Source organism: Lagopus muta, chromosome 5 (genome assembly GCF_023343835.1).
Source record: "Lagopus muta isolate bLagMut1 chromosome 5, bLagMut1 primary, whole genome shotgun sequence".
Taxonomy (NCBI): domain Eukaryota; kingdom Metazoa; phylum Chordata; class Aves; order Galliformes; family Phasianidae; genus Lagopus; species Lagopus muta.
The window spans coordinates 49189670-49203397 of NC_064437.1; positions in this window are offsets into that span (position 1 = coordinate 49189670).

Below are 13728 nucleotides of genomic sequence, written 5' to 3' on the forward strand. Positions count from 1 at the left end.
TGGATAATGCTGTGGTTGTCACTGGAGACTCTACAACCCAGGTTAAATTTTAGTGCTAGAGGCGGTGTCTACCAGGTGAATGAAGGTTCCCAGAATGTGTGAAATGCTGACAGAAATCCCCAAATGGAATGAAGTAAGACTTTGCAGCCCAGCCAAAGCCTTCCAGCCAGATTTCAGCAGTATAAACAAGATGGTAGTAGTCCTGGCAGCAGCTGATTGCATGCTATCAATCACTCAAGATGTTAATTTTCTGAGTTGGCACCAGAAGGAAAGCAAGCAAGGTCAGAAGGGAGCCTAGGTGGCTGTTTGGCCTTTGTCACACTGGTGGAGAACAATTCAGCCACAGCTTCATGCCTCAATCAATGCAGCTGTTAAGCCGAGAAAAAGCAGGACTATACTGAAAACCAGATGTGCTGCACATGAGCTGAGTTACTGCAGTTAATGACCCAGATAGAAAAGAAAACAAAGCATACATACATACACACACAAACAGGCATGGCTGAGGCTCGCAGTAGTATTTAAGAAGTGCAGACAGGTGCCAAGACACACTGAGACAGGGAAAAAAAAATTACTGCATATGCCTGTAAGATTTTGTGGAATGTCAGAAGGGCTTTTTTGCATATTTTGTCCCTTTCATACACTATGAGTATATGTAAGTGTGTGCACAAACACAGAGATACTGCAGGGTTACAGCGGAGGATGATTTGCATAAAATGGTGCTGAAAGTTCCCAGGGTAATCAACAAATATTCTCGAAGCGTTTTTTTTAATCATCATTTCAGATGATTAATGAAGGGGGAGGGAGTTTCCCAGTATCTGGGTAGGAGATGAACTTAGTATTCAGAAAACTGCTCCTAAAAATAGCAAAACTGACCATGTTTTTATTCATCATCCTAATTAGGGACTGACCTTTCAGGACTGAAAGAGTTTATACGGTGGTGATTTCTGATGCCTTGTTGTTTGAGTTTCCAGGGCATGACTTCTCAGCACTTGGTGAATAGTTGTAGGTAGGGTATGTTCTAAGTTGCCAGTCATTGGTTGTTGGTTGTTTTTTTTTTTGGCTCTTTGTTTTGTTTTAACGTGGCTGTAGCATCTTCTGTGGTGTCTTTGGAATCACAGCTTTGTCAGAGGTGAAAAACAGTAAATGTAAACAAATAGATAATAAATGTATAACAAATGTATTAACCTTGTTAAATGTAACAACCTTGCAGCTATTTCCATTTAATACATCAGTGTCTTTCTTTGTTCTGCACAGTGATACTGAAGAGGTGAGTTGCTATTTCCACTTTTCTGGGAGAAGTCATCATCTTTTTATTGCATTTGATCTCCGTTTATCAATGTCAAAATTTACCATTCTAAGGCATTATGAACAAGGATGGGAACTTGACGAATTACAGTTGAAGATGTGGTCATTGTAAGTGGCAAAAATTCAGCACTTGTGGCTCTTGGAAAAGTTTTCGGGGGCTTAATTCCTTTCAGTATCAAATTTGTTCTTTAATGTTGTGAAATGATGACTCAGAAATCAGATCTTTAGGGAAATGGAAATCACTGGCAGTGGCCTAGCAATACAGAGCAACTTCGGAGTCCATTTCTTAAAACTGAGCTTTGTTTTGACTCCAGCAAAATTTGATCAGATGTGAAGTGCTTCAGATACAGTCAAGAAAGCAGTGTTTACTATTGAAACTTCATTTAGTTGGAAATCTGAAAAGCAGTTTTGTTTATAGTTTTATATCTTTCTCACAGATCTTTCTTCCTTGCACACATATTCACATTGAACTTGTATTAAATAGACGTTATCAAGTATTTACTTGAAAAAAACAATGTTTTAAACTGTTTGACCATGGAGCCTTTCTCTCCCTTGTGATGCTGCCAAAAGGATTTATATAGAAGTTAAAATGCATGTGGAAAGGGTCAGCCCTGGAATTTTGCTGCAATTGAAATTTTTTTATGCAGAAAAACAGCTGCCCATCAGTTTAAGAGAATCATTTGGGAGCCACTCCACTCTCTTAAGTAATGTGACTGAATCAGTGGAAGAGTTATTCACTGGAAAATTACGAAGGCTGCTCCAAAGTTAGTGCCTCCTATTTTATTCTGTTGGTCTACAACATCAGAAGTGGATATCGGTGGGATGGCAGTAGAGGTTGAACCTTCCCACCAATATTCAGTTCCATGTTGTTGCCCTGTGACAGATGGCAGCAGAGGGGCAGCCTGGCACAATAATGTCTGACATAGAAATGTGTAGAAGAAATTAGGTTCTTCCATGAAGAAAAAATGGCACCCACTGACATTCAATAATGCTTGATGACTGTTTCTTGAGACTGAGCAGTGGATGTGAGCACAGTGAGGGAGTGAATGGTGCATTTCACAGAATCACAGAATCACAGAATTGTAGGGGTTGGAAGGGACCTCCAGAGATCATCGAGTCCAACCCCCCTGCCAAAGCAGGTTTCCTACAGCAGGTCGCACAGGTAGGCATCCAGGCAGGTCTTGAACATCTCCAGAGAAGGAGACTCCACCACCTCCCTGGGCAGCCTGTTCCAGTGCTCCGTCACCTCACTGTAAAGAAGTTCTTGCGCATGTTTGTGCGGAACTTCCTATGCTCCAGTTTCCTGCTGTTTCCCCTTGTCCTGTCTCCACTCACCACTGAAAACAGTCTGGCCTCGCCATTCTGCCCCCCACACCTTAGATATTTATAGACCTGGATCAGGTCCCCTCTCAGTCTTCTTTTCTCAAGACTGAACAGACCCAGTTCCCTCAGCCTTTCTTCATAGGAGAGATGCTCCAGGCTCTTCACCATCTTTGTGGCCCTCCACTGGACTCTTTCCAAGAGATCCTTGTCTTTTTTGTACTGGGGAGCCCAGAACTGGACGCAGTACTCCAGATGAGGTCTTACCAGGGCAGAGTAGAGGGGGAGGATCACCTCCCTCGACCTGCTGCATTTCAATAGCATGCAGGCTCCTGTTCATTGCTGGTGAAAATGCATAGTTAATGGTACTAGCCATTGGTTAGTAATGGTTGAGGAGTAGTGTTTTGTACCTGAGAATGTGCTCTATCAAATAGTATTATTTTGCTCACTGTATCTGTTGTCATTTCCATGGACATAAATAGAAGGCATTACTTTTGGAGCAGCTTTACTTCTTTGTTTAGCTTTTCCTTCTGCTCTTTGGCACGGGCCACTTGTAATCTTGAGAAGAGCAACTTCACCTCTGAACATGATGGGATGAGCTAAACTGGGCAAGAGTAACTTTGCGTCAGCTCTGCTTGTGTCACCATGATGCTCATCTCTGCAGCAGAATTTTCACATTTCTGCTTCAGTTCCCAGTGCAAGATCAGAAGTGGACGTTAGTTCGAAAGAAGTGATTTTTTCATGATCCATCTCTGAAAGCTCCATGAGGCTTTAGTGAAGTCTCTGGGAATGCCACGAATGTGAAAAAGTCTTATTTTTTCCTAATCTTTATCATATTGTATTTGTTACAACATTTCTAAGTTATTGCCAACAGGAAGCATCTCCATGTAATCCTCTAGGTTGGTGGGATCTGAAGCCACCGTTTCACTGCTGGTAAAGCAATGCCTGTGAAAAGAATTGCTTACATTGGGCAAGGGTTCAAGTACAGCTATGTTGACAGGCAGTGAAAGAAAGCATGGTTCAGTAGAAAAATGAGATCTGGAAGCCCATAACCTTTAATCAGATGATTAATTAGCGGCAGAGTTCTTTTTACTATGTGCCTAAAAGAGTACTAAATCTCGGGTGAGTAGTGTGAAAGTATGCAGTATTTTATGTTCCTGGTGGTCACTTCTACGTGTTCCCACTGAAAATCCCCAAGATGACTAATTGAAGAAACCTTAGTGTTACTCGTTCACAGAGTAAAGTAATGGGCATTGAAAGGCATTAAGGACTTAACTTAGATGAGATTAATTTATGTGAGATGTTGCCCCTCAGGCAGCTGTGAGAAGATAGATGATGAATAACCAAGGGCTGAATCTCAATAAGAAGATGAGCCAGACATCTGTGAGAACAGGTCTTCCAGAAAGCTAGACACTGACACAGCTCAACAGTTTGGATTTCTAGGCTGGCCCCACAGAGTGGGACCCTTTACTGAGTGCTGGAGTAATGGGTCTCCTGAAGGTCTCATCCTGTGGTATTTGCTGCAGAAAAGGGGTCAACAGGTTAATTGTGTTGTCGGTGTATTAAAAATGATCAGAAGATTTAATGGCTGATAATAGCATGGTAGTCATGCCACTGAGATAAGGGTAACCAGATATATGGCTCCAGGGCTTGAACAGGCAGTCTTACTTCAAAGATCAAATAGTCCTTAGAGGATTACAGTAAATCCTGAATGCTGAGTCTTTCCATCTGTGACACTCAAAAGGCTGAGGACTGGACAAGAGACATGTGGACCCCCACTTGTGTGTTGCCACTCTGCAAGAGAGGGGTGGCATGGGCCAGTGGTTGGCAGAAAGCTTGAACTGGGACTTTACTCTTAGCTCTGTTGCTGCCTTTGCTCCCAGAGGAGTGGATTGCCAATTGTCTGGCAGCTCTGGATCCCTGCAGGGTTCACCTTGCAGTTGGAAGCATGAAGACCATGCAGTGATGTGGAGCAGTGCACAGAGCATCAGTAGCATCGTGTCCCTGAGGGGTCAGGGGGAAGGCTTGGCATGGACAGCTTGGCTGCTTGCCCCTGCCTTGTGCAGCAACACAATGCTTAGTGCAGCAACTCTGGGAGCTCCACAGGGCTGTGGCAAGGTTTGCTCCTGTAGATAAGCACCAGGCTATTGTGAGAGGCACATGTGTGTGGGACATAGCACATGTGAGTTCCTGAAATGAGCAGGGTGTGGGGACAAGTGGCTTGGGACAGCTTGTGTGCAGGCAGCTCTGAGCCACCAGTGTAAGAGTAAAGATACCTCGAATTTGCATTTCAGGAAAGAGCCCATATTTGCTGTGGAAGCTAGGCTGCAAAACTATTAGCACATGGGCCTGCTAGAGGAACCTGAAAGGCATAGCAGCCAAAAACAACTGGCTCTGGTATTTTACCTTCCAGATTCAGAGTCCATTCACCACCAGCCAGCATGGTATGATTCAGCTCGGCTGAATCCTTCTTATGATAAGGATCTAGGGATCCAATGCAGTCTGATGTGCTGTGTGGGAAGTCTGCTCTATGTCAATCCAAAGACCAACACCACTCATGTATAATCTTCCTCATAGCTTTCTCCATGTAGTCCTTAAAGACCTGTCTGTGTTTCTGAGCTTTCTCACACCCCCATACACTGCTTGTAAATGGCTAGCAAGCAGTGTTCATGCACTTCTGCACTCCACAAAAAAAAAAAGAGGCCAGGCGCACTTCAGAAAACATGCTTAGCAGAGATGCTGTGGTACTAAAATACAACAATCCTGCATGTGCTAATCATCTCCCCCCCAGATACATCATACAAACTTAATACATCCTCTTCATATGATTACCTTTGCAACTTGTTATGCAGAATAAATATGCTTAGTGCAACACAACCACTAGTCTCATGTAAACCTATGAATTCTTAGCTCATGAGTTGTATCATAAGTCTTTCAAACATTCTGCAAATCTCCAGCTTCTGTATTCATGGGAACAATAACATTCTCAACATGTTTTTTTTTTATTTTATGGTAACAGGAAAAGAATACCTCACAAAATATGATATAAAAAGCCCCCAAACCAAAAGGCAAATAAAAATAATCCCAGAAACGTTACTGCTATGGCAGAAAAATCCTATGATTTTTAAGCCATCTTCTTCAGGGGATCTAACGTCTGGTTTTGGAACTGCAGCGTTGTCCACACTTGTGAGGAATGCATACAACTACATACTGAGGTCTCAAAGCACTCTTTTTACTTTTGTACCTCACACTGGCCCTCACAGCACTTGCAGCCACTCACTGTCCTGACATCTGCTATAGCAATGAGATGTCTGGGGTGAAAAATAAGTCCTTTTAGATTCAGCCTGCCTAAGGCAGCTCCAGTCAGGGTGAGAAGTGGAGGCACTAGGGAGCTGCAAAGGCCACTTCCAGCGTCTGCTGCTGCTTTGGCTTAATGAGGTGCATGAGATGCCAGAACAAATAACCTGTTCCCCTTCATACTCAACTGTGAGACTGTGCGTTCTGCCTTGAAGGATCTGTTCACATGAGATGATTCCCAGTACTCCCACTGACGGCACTGTGCCTGCCCTCTGGCAAGTGGGATGCTCAACTCTGGGCTAGTAAGGAAAAATCATGCTTAGTGTGGAGATGTGGCAGATCGCCCCTCCTGCTTCTCCACTGCTCTGGTCTGCACAGCTTGCACTGTATAGATGTGCTCTGTGTGCCCTCAGGGCACAGGGCCAAGTGGTGCCCATGGCTCAGACCTGGACTTTCCCTCCTGTGCTGGTTTCTTCTGGTGTGCCTAGGGGCTTGGAGTAGAATGAAGGGAGCCTGGCCCTGTGCACCTCAGGCCCTTCCAGCATCATCTCTCTCCCCACATCTGTACTATACTGTGGTGTCAGGGTGTTGCTTAAAGCCCTGTATCTGCTGGTCTCCTAGACACCACCAGATGGGGACACAGAGATGATGTTCTTGAGATGAAGTCTTCCCTTCTGAGGTTCCCCTCTTTTAGCTGTTGAGGGGGAAGTTAAAGTGCATGTTATCTGCTTTTATTCTAAATGGCTGCAGTCAGGCCAGATGAATCCCCACTTCTGCTACCTTGGTGCATGGCTGATTTCAAGGGCCAGTAGCCCGAGCTGAGGGATGTACATGTGTATGTGCACTCTCTGCTCAAAATAGCCTCCATGTGATTTCCATGCTTTTCATTTCTCTGAATAGAAGATAGCTTCACAGCCTACTATACTGGCCAGTGCAGCAAAAGAAAGTGGGAACAAACAGCGATAGTCCAACCTGAGGAGGTTCAATTTTTTGTGACTGTGGCCCTCCTGCTCCCACTTGGGCCTAAGACAGCTGGAGAGACTGGACATGGTGTCCCACTGCAGCTGCAAGTATGACACAAATGAAACTTTTCATTTGAAGAAGTATTCTTCCAAATCCAAAAGGGCATCCAGTATTTTTCTTGAAGTTATGGATGTCATGCAAGAGCTCTGAATGTTGCCAGAGACATATTTTGCAGTCAGGTCTTCTGGGAGCAAGTTGGCAGTTTTGGCTGAGTGAGGATGACATTAATTGGCACTGAACTAATGGATCTGACCCAGAGCATGAGAGAAGTCTGGGTGAGGCTGACCCTATTTGAGGTCTGAATTTCACAGCTAGTGTGGAAGACAACAGGAACTGCCACCAGCACATGGCATGGAGTGAAGCAGAGGAGTCCTAGGGAGACTCTTTGTACACTCAAACAAATATACAATTAGCAGAGTAGCATGGTTAGGCTGGTATTATACAGGTTATATAACTAGAAAAATTATCACTATAGAAATATACAATCAAAAATAAATGAAAAACTCACTGTATCCTAGGCTCACAGAAAAAAACTCCAGAAAGAGATCATTCCTCACTGGCAGTCAGCCTTTAAGTGGGGTCTAGGATAGGTGCAGCCAGGCTCCACCCCTTCCAATCCCACAGCTGAATTGCCTTTACTGTGTTCTGTGGCTGACCCAGTGCTTGCCTTAGGTGATCAATCAGTGATTCATGTCATGATTCAGTAGTTTCCATACACTCTTCATATTAGCTCCAGTAAGGACTTAGAGAGGGTAGAAAGAAAACTAAAACGGACTGAATTGATCTTCATGGGAGGATGCAATCTGTCAGAAACCATCTCCCTTCTTGTTTCCTCTTCTCTGTCCCCAACACAGCTGCAGTCTCTGTGCTTTCTTGAATGCTAAAATTATTCTTTTGTAGCATCCTTGACAATAAAGCAAACTGAGAACTACAGGGGGTAATGGACTGGTGGCAGATCTGGGCTGGAAATGGTTTTCTCAGTTTGTGAGGATTTACAAGGAACTGGGAAAACCTTGTCTTGACAGACGCTGGAAAAGTCAAAATGTAAAACATATTGGTGAGCTGAAAGTCTGCAAGAGAGCAGTAAGGTTGGGGTCAAGTGCAGCATTTTGTTTAGATAATTTTCAAATGTTTTGATTTAGTTCAGGATATTTCAAAAGGGTTTCTAGCCACTACAATTAGCTTGAATTTGGAAATTGAATGCTACTTTGAAAAATAGATGTTTGAGCAATTTGGGGGAGGAAGAAACTTCAAGCTGGAAACTTTACAAGAACAAACTCTTTCCTAAAGAGAAAAAACAGTTTTAATGAAATGACTTTGTGTTATGAAACTCTGAAAGAAACATTCTCTGTCAAACAGCTGTCTCAGGAACAGGATGGTGTTCAGTCCTCTACTTCCTCATGTTCACCTTGAGGCAATGCAACTTGACATGGATCTCTGTCTGTCCCCAGGACCTTTTTGCTCCACTCGTGAGAGAGTATTGTATTGTCTGATAAATACTGAGCAGAACCATATGTGAACTTGGTTGCATTATGCAATATGGGAGGATGGGTTAGTATCTACTGTTCAACTTACGAAAACTTTCCTTTTTGGCCAGATCTCAAGAGGCAGGATTGAATTACATCGCATTTCTTTTCTGATTGACATTGGATGCTTAAAACTTGTAGCCAGTGTAGACAGATTTCTTTTCTGCTGATGGAATTCTTGTATTCCTTGAAATTTCTAGATCAACATGAGCCTGCCAGTGCCAATTCTTCCTTTACAAGCAACTACTAGATCCTAAGGCTGACTTAAGAGCATTATTTCCTTGTAAACGTCAAAAGTAATTTTGAGAGAATGCTCAGATATACCCGATACTGATCGACTCACCGTTTCGTTGGAGTGCTGTGAAATCAGATGCAGCTGAGGCTCTTACCCATACTTTTGAGGAAGCCTGTTCACAAGACTTAGAGGCAAGCTTTGGAAATAATATACATGAAAAAGTATAAATCCTATATTAAAATTTTATAAGCTTCATTATATAGTGACATTTCAATTGCTCTGTGGGAGATTTGGATGAACCTACAGAAAAAAAGGAAGATATAAGATTGGATGAGTCTTTTTGTCTTCTCTAGTTCTGAATTTTGCCTTTTGATTAGAAATAGGAGCTACCTTAATCTGAAGGGACAGCACTGGATCAATTTGTGTTGGGCCTTTTGCAATGATCACTGATTCCACTGAATTACAGTAAGTTTTGAGGCTCTTTCCCACATTGACATTCAAAGTCACTCCTGTGGAACAAACCTGAACTACATCCTGTTATGCACAGAGGTGCATGAAACTTCATGTTATGTGTCCGAACTCTTTATCTAGAGTTTAGTGCATCCAAATGATATCTCAGACCTGTGCTTTGGCAAAGAGACAACCAGAGTGAGTTAGGAAAATGATACAGTGATCCTTTAACTTGTCAGCCTTCCAAAGAAAAAAGCTCCTTCCAAAGAAAGGATGAGCTCTTTGAAGGAGTGGAGAGAACATATTCCTTTTTCCTTTCAAAATGTGGAAATGGGAGGAATCCAGTGGTGCTGTGATTGCAGCAGCCTGCAGAATAGCATTCCCAGACTCAAGACCAGATTGGTAGTCAGCAGCCAGAAGGCACTGATATATTGAGAAGAAGGGTATTTAACCAAATCCTGCTTATAGTTCTGTCAAAGGAAACAGGAAATATATCTGGTGACATCAGAGGGGTCTGGAGCAAATGACAGTAGTCCTGTATGTATACAAAAATTAGTTTGTATTTTTAAATATAGCTATTCCTATGAGCAGGAAATGTCATTTACTATATAATCACTCACAGACATGTGGTGTGTTAAAAGCAGCAGCCAGATTCAAAGCTCACCTCTCTCTGGAGGTACAGTTATCTCAGGGGAAACTAAGGCACTGAGGGAGTAGTATGCCTGACTGTAAGACAGCTGTGAAAGTCAGATCAATGCTCTGGAGAAAGGGTGCTAGTCCCCCTGTTTGTGTTAATTTTTCACCTTCTGCTTTTTATAACAACTGCATATTTGAAACTATGGAAGGGCTCTGCAGGATCTTTATTTTTCTTTAGCCCTTTCTCTGGGATACGATAACAGTCATGGGTATAAGAGAAATGAAGCAAACTGAAATCACATAAGAAAACATATGCAAGTTATCACATGTAGCCTGCATTCATTCATGAGAGAGCTCAGAAGGTCTACAAATAGACTTCATGGTATCATTGCCTACAGTATAAGAAGCTGCTTTTCTTTCCCAGCCTTTATCTCAAGTACTTGATATTTATTCTCATATCTTCTGTCTTTTAGGAGAAGCCACACTAAATCCTTATTCCTCTCCATTTGTAGGACTCATGCTTATGGACATTCAGTCTCTGATTGTGTGAAGCTGCCCCCAGAAAGACACTTTTAGAACTGCCTTTTATTGAAGGAACAGTAAGGCTCAATATAGCACCTGTAGTGGTATTATAGAGTTAGAGGCAGATCAGAGATTACTACATTGTTTATACCATAGAGGATTTCTTGGTAGGACATTAATAGAAAAAGCTTTACCTAGCTGTATTGTTTTCAGGCTTGTTTTGTTGTGCAAGAGTGATATGCAAATGGGGAACAAAGTTCAGCTTCCCATTTTCTACTACTGCTAAAAAATGAGCCTTGCAGGGTCTTGAGTTTGGCTTAAAATGGGCCATACAAATGGGTAGAAAAATGAATGTATCAGCTGATTTCTGAGCAATTAAATACCCTCAAGTTATATTTCTAAGCAAAAATCCTCTATGAAGCAGAAACAGGATGCCGGATGATGTTCATATACAAATTCCAGGATTTCACAAGCTGGGCTTTTTTTTAAACAAAAACACTTGATTTCACAATATCCACATTCTGATTGTGCGGGCTGGTAACGCTTGGGATCCAAAAGGATATTTTCCAGTGCCATCTCCACTGATTCTTATTTCTGATATTGCCTTCTTTTCCACATTTGCTCCTTTCTTTTAACCTGTAAATACTGTACATCAAGAAATCTTCTTTTCAAAGAACATCCTTTTCCTCTGCTCCTTTTCTCTGCAGCTCTTACAAGAGACAGAATGGTTTCCAAAGTTTCTCTGCAGCCCTTCCTTCCCATGTCTTTCCATACAGTTTCAGAAACCTGACAGAAGCAGTTCTTTGGACCCCATCTGCTATCAGTTGCCTCTCTGCCATGCTTGCTAGTTCTCTCATTGCAACATTGTGCACTCTGATTCAGAGACAGACTTTGGGAGCAACCTGAACTCTAATACAGCCATCTATCAGAGCTTAAATCCTCCTCAAAGATAAACATTGCCATTATTGCTGTTCTGCAGCTTGCTCTTTCCATGCCAAAATTTGCTTCAGGAAAACCCCCAAGTAAATTAAAAATACTTGTCATTTGTTTGGATATCTACCAGGTTCTACATGCAGTGCACAGGCTGTGTTTGGTGCTAGTTGGGTCAAGATAGCTCAGAAGACTTATGCTTGGGTATTTGCTCTTCTAAGGGTTTATCAGGCCAGGATACCCATAAAAAGGCCCCGACACACACTGACAAACATATGCACGCATATACAATCTTCCTCTTTTTTAAACAGGAAACTCAACTCAGCATGTGGTGAGTAACCAAATCTCAGCAAAGGCTTTCTTTCATTTTTTTTTAATTCTGAATAAGGAGAAGGAAGAAAAAAGACCAGTGTTAAAATAAACTCTTGGGTGTAAATGGATCAGCACAAATGAGAAACCTGGGTGTTTAATGAAGAGATTCTGGCCAGGATTCATTAGTCACTGATTCAGTTGGCAAAGACAAGCTTCATGTTGAAATTTTTTTGGAAGTTTGGATAAAGTTTAAAACAACAAAGCAAACCAGCAAATATTCATTCTATGAAGATAGGGTGCAGGCTGATGATGTTAGCAGGCACAACTCATTTCAAATGTGTTGGAGGTGTGTGAGGGGTTTGGCTTTGGCTGTAGAAATAATGCAGGTGGAGGTTAAAAAAAGCTTGATTAGTTGTCTTTAATCCCACAAGGATTTTTATGTTTGTCTGTGTGAACTGTCTGTATAGCATCTGGGGTACCTCATGATTCATCTAAGAGTTCAGAACTGTAGTATATTACATAGCAGTATATAATAAATTATATTTATTTTTTAAAAAGGGTTATTCTATGCTGTTTTAAAGTTTTTAGAAGACAGAAGACCCTACCCTTACCTCTAATTGCTTGAACATACCTTACTCACTGCTCACTGCTCCTCTTGATTGCCTTCTGCCCCTCTGGTATACAATTGGGTTTTGTCTGGCTGTTTCTCCTCAACCCCACTTGCTGTATTGCCATCTATACGACTGCAGTGTGAATGCTGCTTTTGTATCAGCTGGTCAGAGCAGAATGAAAGATAGCCATGGTAGATAGCCATGGTAGGTCCAGCCTACTCAGTGCCCACCCTGAGGTGAGGGAAAATGAGAAAAATACCTTCCCATCTGGAGAAAGACCACAAAATCCAGAGCAAGGTTATGCCCCTTCCTGAAAAGCTCAGTTTAAGTATCTGCCCATCATCCTTTCATAGTTGAAGAAAAGCTACTACAAAGAAACTTGACATAAGATAAGACCCTTTTTAAACAAAACTTGATGGTCTGGTGATCATATTTTTCTTCATCTTGGCTGAGAAAAATGCTTACCATAGCTAGTGAGAACTTTGAATCTACAACAACGTTTGGCCTAGTGATCTTACCAAAGAGAAGGTATTTCCTGCATGGGGAGCAACAAGAGCCACATAGCTCATACAGAATCCCTGAAAGAGCATACAGTGTTTCTGTTTGCAGAAAATCGTTACCAGATGGTACAATGAAGGTAGGCGTATGCAAACCCACAGGGTGCAATAGAATGGATGAATGACATCTCTCTGAGGCACATTGAAAAGTCAAGGTGACGGCAAGCAGAGGCCTTCCTTCCCATTCACTGGTCATGCTTCATTCTGCCTTCATGGTGGACATAGGTTCTGTGCAATGGGGAACGTGTTGTGGGAATAACCATGCGTCCTGGGCCTAACAGAGACTGCCATAGCAAAGTGAATTCAGTGATGGTTGGTCTTCTGCTGTGCTCAACATGGAGTTTTTTCTGAGTTGGTTAACACAGTTCTGATTCATATAGTCTTGTATGGAAGGAGGCCAACAAGCACAGCATGCTATTCCTTAGAGTGAGCAGTTCCAGCTAAACATAAATAAAAATTGCAGGTCCCTCATCATCCTGAACTACAGTGGAGAGGTCCTCTCAATGTTTCATTAAAATACTGTGCCATTTTAATGCCTTTTGCAGTGAGGCATGTGTCAGTCACATTGCTATGATACTGTTTCAGCATATGCATATGATACTGCATATGATACTGTCATATTTCAGCATATCCTGGTTTTTCTACCTGAATAGAAAACTGTGTGCCCTATGGAAATTTTTTTCACATTGTAAAGGAAATACCAACTTTTGAAGATGATATGGGAGAAAATCAAGACTTTTAAAATCTTATCCTGAATTTTCCAGGACCAGGCCATCATATTACTAGATTTGTTAATTTCTTATAAAGAATTGACTAACAATTTATCAAATTAATATGAAATGCCTACTGTGTATGTTTCTGAAGGAATTTGTGTCTCACACCTGACGGGCTGGGTAAATTGCAGGCTTTTTGGTGGGGTTATTGCAACTACATCTCTTCAGAGAGAAGAGATGAGACTTTCAAGAAAACCGTGGGCAGGGCTGTCCATAATATGCTGCTGTAGG